This window comes from Rhinopithecus bieti, unplaced genomic scaffold, assembly GCF_001698545.2.
Source record: "Rhinopithecus bieti isolate Rb0 unplaced genomic scaffold, ASM169854v2 scaffold_29378, whole genome shotgun sequence".
Taxonomy (NCBI): Eukaryota; Metazoa; Chordata; class Mammalia; order Primates; family Cercopithecidae; genus Rhinopithecus; species Rhinopithecus bieti.
Genome location: NW_016813019.1, coordinates 64,928 through 74,402, shown reverse-complemented (window position 1 = coordinate 74,402; position 9,475 = coordinate 64,928).

Below are 9,475 nucleotides of genomic sequence, written 5' to 3'. Positions count from 1 at the left end.
TTTTTTTTTTTTTTTTTTTTTTTTTTTTCTGAGATGGAGTCCCACTCTGTCACCCAAACTGGAGTATAATGGCACAATCTTGGCTCACTGCAACCTCTGTCTTACAGGTTCAAGCAATTCTCCTGCCTCAGCCTCCTAAGTAGCTGGGATTACAGGTGCGTGCCACCATGCTTGGCTAATTTTTTGTATTTTGAGTAGAGATGGGGTTTCACCATGTTGGTCAGGCTGGTCTCAAACTCCTGACCTCATGATCCACCCACCTCAGCCTCCCAAAGTGCTGGGATTACAGGCATAAGCCACTGTGTCCAGTTGACGAATTTATTGTTTTCTTCAACCATTTCTTTTTCAGAATTAGGTCAATTTCACCAAAGTTAATTTCTCTTTCTAAAGTCAACGGTGTCATATAACCTAATCATAAGGGTGATTATCCCATGAGATTATATAGGGGGTATATAATCTCTGTGGACAAGGATCTCAGAGCTGTTATAGAATTCTGTCTGCCATAGATAATACAGAAGAGGAATTAAGCTACATAGAGAATAAAAAAATTTAATATCTAATCACTGGAAAGGTGAAATATTGAGGAGGCAATATTTAAATAGTTATTGGTTGATAATTTTCAAGGAATTAATGAAAAATTTCTAATATTGTGACATAGGAAATCAAATAATACCCAAGCAGCATAATTATACAGACATACACAACCAACCATAGAAAAACACTATATTTGTGCCAAATCTCAAGGAAAAGGTATTTCGAAATCTTAAACCAACAAAGAAAAAATTTACTACCTAAAAGGAAATAAATGACAATTATTGACTACTTAAAAACAACGGAAGGTAGAAGGAGAGTGAAAATACCCCCCAAGTAACAAGATAAAATATCCATTCTCTAGCATTAAACACACTGTAAAATTTACTTCTCAGAACAAGAAAAAAACATTTTAATTTCAAGAAAAAATTTTTTAATTAAACTCTAAAAAACAAAGAGGATTGCCACCAACAGACCCTGAATAATGGAAATACCAGAGCTATAATTAAGGGGGGAAAAATGGATCCCAGTAGGAGACTTGAGGTACAAGGAACAATGCTAAACAAGGAGCATGGAAATTGGTATACATAGGGACACATACTAATACACATTTTTATGTATAAAGCAGTTAAAATTCTATAATATTGTAATGAAAGAAATAGCTAAAAATAAGACGTGATTTAGAATAGAATGAACACAGCTTAAAGTGTTTTAATGTTCTCAGAGTGATGTGATTAACGATAAAATTGTTGGTTATTTTTGAATATTGATGACCAGAGTATGCATGTTAAATTTTTTAGAATAACCAAGAAAAGAATAGAAATATAACATGTACCACAAATACTAGAAAAGGCAACTGCACCATGAGAAAGCAACATTTAGTCATAAAAAAGTAAAGAACAATTTAAAAGGAATAAAAGGATGACAAATTAAATATTTTATAAATGAATATTTATAAATACAGTATTTTATGAATAGATCCAAATAAATGTACAATAACATCAGTTAACTGACTCCTATAACAAATATTATAGACTATAGCTAAAAAGAACCAAAGAATAATACTATATGTTTATTATGTTCTCTTCAAACTTAGTTTATTTTCTCTTCAAACTTAGCTTGCCCTTATAGATATGTTTCTTATAAGGAACATATCTATAAGGGTAAGCTAAGTTTGAAGAGAAAATAATTACACAAACACACACATATGTACATTAATATCTATTATCTTATATATTTACTACTTAAATCCTAAACCAAAAGAAAGATGGCATAGCTATATTAATTTCATACAATTTTAGACTTCATGTCAAGAAATAATGATAATCAGTATATAAAAGTTTCAGTCCACCAGAGAAAGATAAAAGTTTTAAAGATTCATATGACTATTAAAGTGAATTCAAAATAAAGCAAAAGTATGTCAGACCTATAAAGAGTAATATGCAAATACATCAACGCAATGGCAGATTTGAACATATTTCTTTAAAAATTAATAGGTGAATTATTTTAAAGCAGTATAGGAGGTTAAAGCAGGTGATGACGTTTGAGCTGACACATGTATATAATGCAGTTCCTTTTGTTTCAATGCATGTCTGTATGAATTTGTTCATATGTGATAAACAGTGTGATAAAAATCAGTGAGCATAATTTTATGCTACATAATATATTTTGAGGTAAGTATGCTTTGCCCTACCAACTAATATTGATTTTGCCCTGTCAAATAACAATCACAATCTATGACAAGTCTGAGATTTTCACCCTACTTGAAAGCTAATAATTTAGCCAGCCACAGTTTTAATTTGTAGAAGACACAAGGTGATGAATCAGAAATAAAGTACAGTTTATTACTCAGAGCAACAGCAGTAAGCAGAATATTAGCATTCACTTGGACTAGTTTCTCCAGTCCCAGTTCCCATAGACAATACAAAGACAGCCAGATGTCACCTGAACACACAGGGTTCACATTACAGGGGAGAAATCTTGAGCTTAAGAAACATTTTTTTTTAAGTCATTATGATGATCATTTATTTATCCCGTTATAATGCTTCCGTTACTTTATGAAGAAAACTATTTAGAAAGACAGAAAAGTGTAAATAGTTAATTCTTTAGCAGTTTTCAAATGTATCTCCTCATCAAAATATTTAATTTTCTTCTTATGTGACTTGACCATTAGTATTCCACAAAGAATTTATCCTAGAACTCCATTTATTTATGTTGATGGTAAATATTTGTAGCCATCCCGAATTTACTGCATCAATATTTTACTTTCCTTTCTAATCAATTTTAGGCTTTTAAAGAATTTAAAACAATTTTAAAAGTTAAAAAAAGAAACATGGTTCTTTTATGCTCAAAAGAAGTTACTGCCTTTTCTCCCAAAGTCTTTCACTATAAAACATACTTCACAAGATAGTCTGAAGCAAAGGGACATTAATATCTCACATTCAAAAAATGTGAAGAAAGATAGGAGACCCATGGATAATTGCTCCCAATAGTTGCTCTCCTTATTTCTATGTAACACATTGTTTCTGTGTTTTTGGTGAATTTCCCCATGAGACTGCTACTCTGTTGACCATAATAATTAATCTGATTAACAGTGAGTTGGGACAAAATCTCTGTAATCTGTTTTATGCAGCATTTAACTAAAGTTTCCACCAACATAACTCCAAGCAGCAGTACGAGACCAAACTTCAGTGCTGACCTCAATCATGGTCCCCAGAGACAATGTCTGACCCAATCAGCTGAACAAAGGCCATAAACGCTCAATGTCTATCGTAGAAAGCCAGATGGCTTTCTGCTTAATTTTCTGTACTGACCTTTCTACTTGGCCTAAGACGTTAATCCAGGTGTAGCAGGATGTGTTAATAATTGATCAAATACTACCTTGGCCCACAAAGAAGTCTAGCCAGTTCTGTCATCAAAAACAGCCCTGTCCAATGAGTTGAGACTGATTTGAATGTCTTCCGTGTTGGAGTTGATACCATTAATCACATCAGCTAAAATCAGGGACAAAGTTTATACCACATCTTCTAACTGGACAATGTCCATGATAGGGATCATCCCCACAGGGCATGTAGTAACGCCAAATCAACTATATCAAGGGCAAGCTCCCACTGGTCACCAAGGGTAACTTCAGTCACTTGAGTACTGCATGTATCTATGGACGGTATTGCCGTGAAGACTTTTGGTCTTTAATGTCTGTTATGACCATCCTTAATTTGCAAATCATTGTGTTTTCAATAGGGAGGCAAATTAATGCCTGACTTTAACAGTCCTACCTTCAGCATACCTGACATACAATGGTGAAACAGCGACAGGGAAATACAACAAATACTCCGACTGGCAACTGAAAGAATCAGAGCAACACAGTAGACACTGGTCCTTCAAACTTCTGAGATCTTGGGCAGATACTTAAATAGCTTGCCATTCTGGGAATGGGATATATCTCATGTTCAGCTCTGATTGTGCTCCTTGGGAGTAGCCATTTTTATCCTCATTCTCTTTTGGCGATTCTGTCTTTTCCATTATCATCTTTAGCTACCTATGAAATGACTATGCAGTTTCATACGCTCTTTGGAGACTGATGAATTTTTTTCAACCTGCTTCCTACTCTTGGAAGGTTGGCAGCCCAAAGGTTGGTTATTTTGATTCTTATATATTTTTAGTCACAGATTCTTATAGCTCAGCTGGTGGTTTTATTGGCATTACAGATGTCTACAATTTTTAGTAGATGTATCTAATTCTTCCTAGCTCCATGTGCCATAACTGTACCGTATCCTTTTTATGATATAATTCTCTAATCTTCTGTATTTTGTCTCCTTCCTCAGATTCTCCGTCTTTCCATTTAGGATTGTATCTATCAGGCTTCAGAAAAAATACAGTTAAGTTTCAGGAACCACCTCACCCCAACCCCTCCCCGCCCATTTTGGCCAATTGAAATCACATATTAGGGGCCACGTTAATTGATTCAGAGTTTTAACAATGAGTGAGGTCTTTTTGACCACTGAGGAAGTTGAAAGGTTAAGTAATTTACACAAATCACGAAGCTAATAGGTGACAAATCTAGACATTGAACCTGGACAATGCCTATAGATGCTGCACAGTTCAACATTGTGCTCCACTGCTTTTGAATGATGATGGTTATCATTTACTTTCCATAAAGCAGGACAGATGTGAGCTATGTGGACATCTTCACACTGCCTACAGCTGAGCACAGTCTATCAATTAAGTTATTCAAAAGCTTTTACTTGAGATCATTATATTGTCACAGGCTCCTTTGGGTTTTGTTTTTCCAGCTGGAAACCTCTGTGGCTGGTGACCCCTTTGCCCAAGTTTATCTGGGCTCATTCTGCCCACATGGCATGGCAGGTGGCTCTTGGCTCATGCTACTGGCCCAGATCCCATGCCTACCAAGGGCAAGCCAAGCATGGAGTGGCAAGGGGTACGTGAACGAGCAAGCACCGGGTCCAGCAACTGGGTACAGTCAGGCACGCTGACTGCTGCAGTAAGATGGGCAGCTCCACACACTGGCACAGGCACAGCCTGTGACTGGATCAGATGCACCACAAACAGCTTCCTCTGTGGGCACCCACATCTGGACAAAGGGAACGTCGTGGCACCTGGAAGCTTGGAGATGACAGAAACTGTGGAGTCCTAAAGTAGGTGTCATAGCCGTGGCTCTGGGAGTCCCTAAGTCTGGGCTTCCTAAAGGGCATTAGCTCTTCTGTCCTCCTTGTTGTCTGTAACGTGGCAAGTTGAAAGGTGTGTTTCAGCCCTGTTTGTCTTACAGCTCTCTTTCAGTCTTGCCTTTCAGAAGGTCCCAAGTTCTTGTGCCATGTCCAGAAAGGGACAACTGGAGGGTGAGCAAGGTGCAGAGGAGCTTTGCTGAGTAACAGAACAGCTCTCAGGAAACCCGAAGTGGGTAGCTTCCTCCACAGGCAGGTCATCCTGATGAGTGTCCAGCTCTCATCAGAGAGGAGGCCTGGAGTGGGTAGCTCCTCTCCACAGGCAGGCAGTCCTGATGGGTGCAGCCCTAAGCAGAGAGAAGACCCAGAGAGGTTATCGTCTTTCCATAGGCAGGTCATCCCAATGAATCGAGGAGACCCAAAGTGGGTGGCTCCTTCCCACAGCTGGTAGTCCCAAGATCTCTGTGAGCCTGGCTGAGTCCAGGTGTTTATGGGCTCAGAAAGGATGGAGTGCATGCTGATCCATCCAGGTGCAGCTATGGGTGGGCCCAGAAAAAGCACCTAAGTTCTCATTCCAGGCTGCAGACTCCACCTAGAACTGGCAGCCCAGCTCCAGGCTTCAAGCCGTTTCTGGATTGAAGGAGGGTTTTCAGCAGGGACCTGCTCCTTTGTGTCCAGGTACCTTTCTACCTCCTGCTGTCATCAGCATGTCATCCATGGTGCCATGGCTGTCCATGCCATGGGCTGTCTAGAGGCCTGCGCTGAACTGTTCTCAGCAACCCCTTGACTCTCCCCTGTGCTTGTTGGTGCTCCAAGTCGGAAGGGGGCTGAGGCGACAGGGGGCTGGTATGTCAGCGCTGCCATGAGTGTGCACACATCTGGCAGCGATGTGACAGCACCCAGGCTCAGCCACAACTTTGCAGAGCGGGCACTGGGATTGGTGAGAGGCCAGGGAGTGGGAGCAGGCAGTTCTGAGTCTGTGGGGTCGGGGGAGACTTCTTGGACAGGGAGATCACAGTGACGCCTGGGTCTGGAGCTGCTGCTGGGTTGCTGCTGCTGGGTTGCTGCAGCTGTGTACAGGTGTGTGAGTCTCCTGCCCCACTGACTCAGTAGGGAGCGGTCCCACGTGTTCCTGGTCCCCACCAGCTTTGTGGAGTGCACAGCCCTGGCCATGCTTCCCCTGTTGCAGCCAGCATCTTTGCAGAGGCCACTCCAGATGGGCTGCCGCTGCCATCAATATGTGAGTTACCTTAAATATGCTTCTGCTGGAATGTAACTGTACTTTTTCTTTTCAATTTCTTCAGCTCCAAGGAATATAAACCTATTTTTAAAATGTTAATCCTGAGCACTCTAGAGTTCTAAAAAATTTAATCCTGACAGAGAAATGATTTCCCTCCCCTAGATTTCCATAAAGATAAAAAAATGTGCGGAATAGTTAAGAAAAAGTGGAGGTTGTATGCGCATTTACAAGGTGGAGTGAAGATGCGTTGGAGTATTAAATTATGTTTGAGGCGACCTCAACCCTCACATGTGAACTTTCCTATATAAGCACTCAAAACTGTATTTCTGTTTTCCCACCTATACATAAATGAATCTAATATTACAGAAGAACGAATTAGGGAAAGTTATTAACAAAGCTTAAATACAGGTATAACATACCATAAAAACAGCTTGTATCTTGATATTGATATTCTTTACTGTTCTTCCCTTAGGATCTACCATCCGCACCAGTTCCCAGGCTATTCCTGATGCTTTTCATCTAATCCTCAAGCAAACAAGCCACATATACTTCAATATTTCTTCTCCTTGGAAAAATGCACTTGTCTTATTTTCCAGCTTTGTTCTCTTCTAGGGTACAAATAATAAATATATGATTAATTTATCCATACTAGTGGGTGAATGAATCTAAATGGCTAAATATGTACTCTCCTCCAAGTAATCAAATTGAAATTTTAACACGATTTTAAAAGTTTCTCTAGGGTTTCTAACACAACAACCCAAGGTATTGTGATAAAAGTAGTAGTAATTACAAACAACCTTCAGGTTAATTGGATAAATAACTTCAGAAAATTGGTCTGAGTACTATCCAAATTATCCGATGCAGGGAGACATCAACTCCACGTTTATGATCATTATTAGGTTAGTTAATTGCTGTCCTAGAAATTCTTCAGCTTTAGTATGTGTAATAATGTACACTGCTTTTTAGAAAAAAAAAACATATATATAGAGATTACAACAAATTCAAAGACATTAATTTGTGATTTACTTTATATTTTCTTTAAACACATGTAAGTATATAACACAATCATTGAATGATTAACATTAGTGTTCTACCCTTTTTAAGAATACATATGCAATATTGGTACCATGCAAAAAAGAAGTATGTGCAATTAAAAGTAGGCAATTGGAGTGTGGGGGAAGGAAGGGAGAGGGAGAGGGAGATTGTGTGTTAAAGGATAATGATCCCGAAGAAGTGACTTAGTCTTTACTACAAGTTTTACTGTAGAAGATGCCATTCCCTGTAAAATACTGAATGTTCTGAGATCTATTTCTTTTCTTTATTCCTTCCTGATATGGTTCAGCCGTGTCCCCACCCAAATCTCATCTTGAATTGTAACTCCCACAATTCCCATGTATTGTGGGAGAAACCTGGTGGAAGGTAATTGAATCATGGGGGCAGGTCTTTCCTGTGCTGTTCTCACGATAGTGAATAAGTCTCACGAGATCTGATGTGGGAGTTTCCCTGTACAAGCTCTCTTCTCTTGTTTGCTGTCATATGAGACTTGCCTTTCACCTTCCGCCATGATTGTGAGGACTCACAGTCTTGGGTATGTCTTTACCAGCAGCATGAAGATGGACTAATACACTCCCTTACATGTGGAAATTGTTACAGTAAGACTGACCAGTGATGACAATTCTGGTGAAAACTGACCTTTACTCACTTGATTTATGACATCTTAGCAAGGCTTTGTCATCGTTAACAGCAAAATATTCAGACAGATCCTCTAAAATAGGGCCCATAAGTGTTATTTTATTGAAATGAAGTAACCGATTTCTCACATTATTAATTTCATGCAGAGAAAGAGAAGAAAACAAGAAAAAATTATAGCTTCCTTTTCTTGAGTCTCAGTTTTACATTAGAAATATTTATTTTGGAAAATTTACTTGGAATATTCACTTACATAACCAATAGTAAGCCCCTGTTATGTTCGAAAACAAAATAAACAGTAAAATAATTTCATAGTCAATATGTAAAGTGACTAACTGTTCTGGCTTTCCCAAACCACTGTTATGGTTTTGAAACTGTAAGTCTCACATCTTGGAAGTCCCCATAGTCCAAAGCAAACATTACATATAACTATTTGCACACCTACCTAAAATGAAACATTAATGCAGTGAAAAATTAACTTCAAGTAATCTGCTTTATAGCATTAAGTAGTTTTCAGTTATCCAAAACTAGCAACTTGCTGGCTAATGGGGCTTCTGAAATGTTTTGCTTGATGTATTATGTATTGCTACATCACAAATTGCCCCAACACTTGCCATCTCAAAACAACACAGTTTCTAAGGGACAGGAATCTGGGCATGACTTAAGGTTGTTTGACTGAAGGTCTCAGTTCCTTCCTTGCAAATGGTTGAAGGTTGCTCTCAGTTCCTTGTCAAACAGGTGTCTCCAGCATGGCAGTTTGCTTTATCAAAATCGACAAGAGAGTGAGTTTATTAATAAGACAGAAGTCACAACCTTATGTGACATAATCTTAAAAGGAATTTACTGTACTTTATTCATTAAAAATAACTCACTGTGTTCAATCCTCACTCAAGGAAGGAAATACACAAAGACATACATAGCAGGAGGTGATAACCAAAGAAGGCCATCTTCAAGTCTGCCTGCCATGTCTGGCACTCAGAGACTTTAAGATAAATTAGTTGTTTAGATATAGATATAAATATAGGTATAGATAGATATAGAATGTTACCAGCATGCTCCCTTTCAGTCATAATTTTGCATCCAAAGTTTAATCAGAAGTTTCTGAAATCTGCTACTTTACACCTCTGTTTCAATTCTGTTACCTTCACCTCTTTTTGGTCTTTATATGAATAGAATCATCGAGTAAGTACTCTTTTGTTTCTAGCTTCTTTTATTCAACATTTTGTCTTTGAGATTCATATATACTGCTTATGATTTTTGATTACTATAGAGTATTTACTATATTAATACATCATGACTTATTAGTATATCCTACTATGTCTTAATCAAAGAA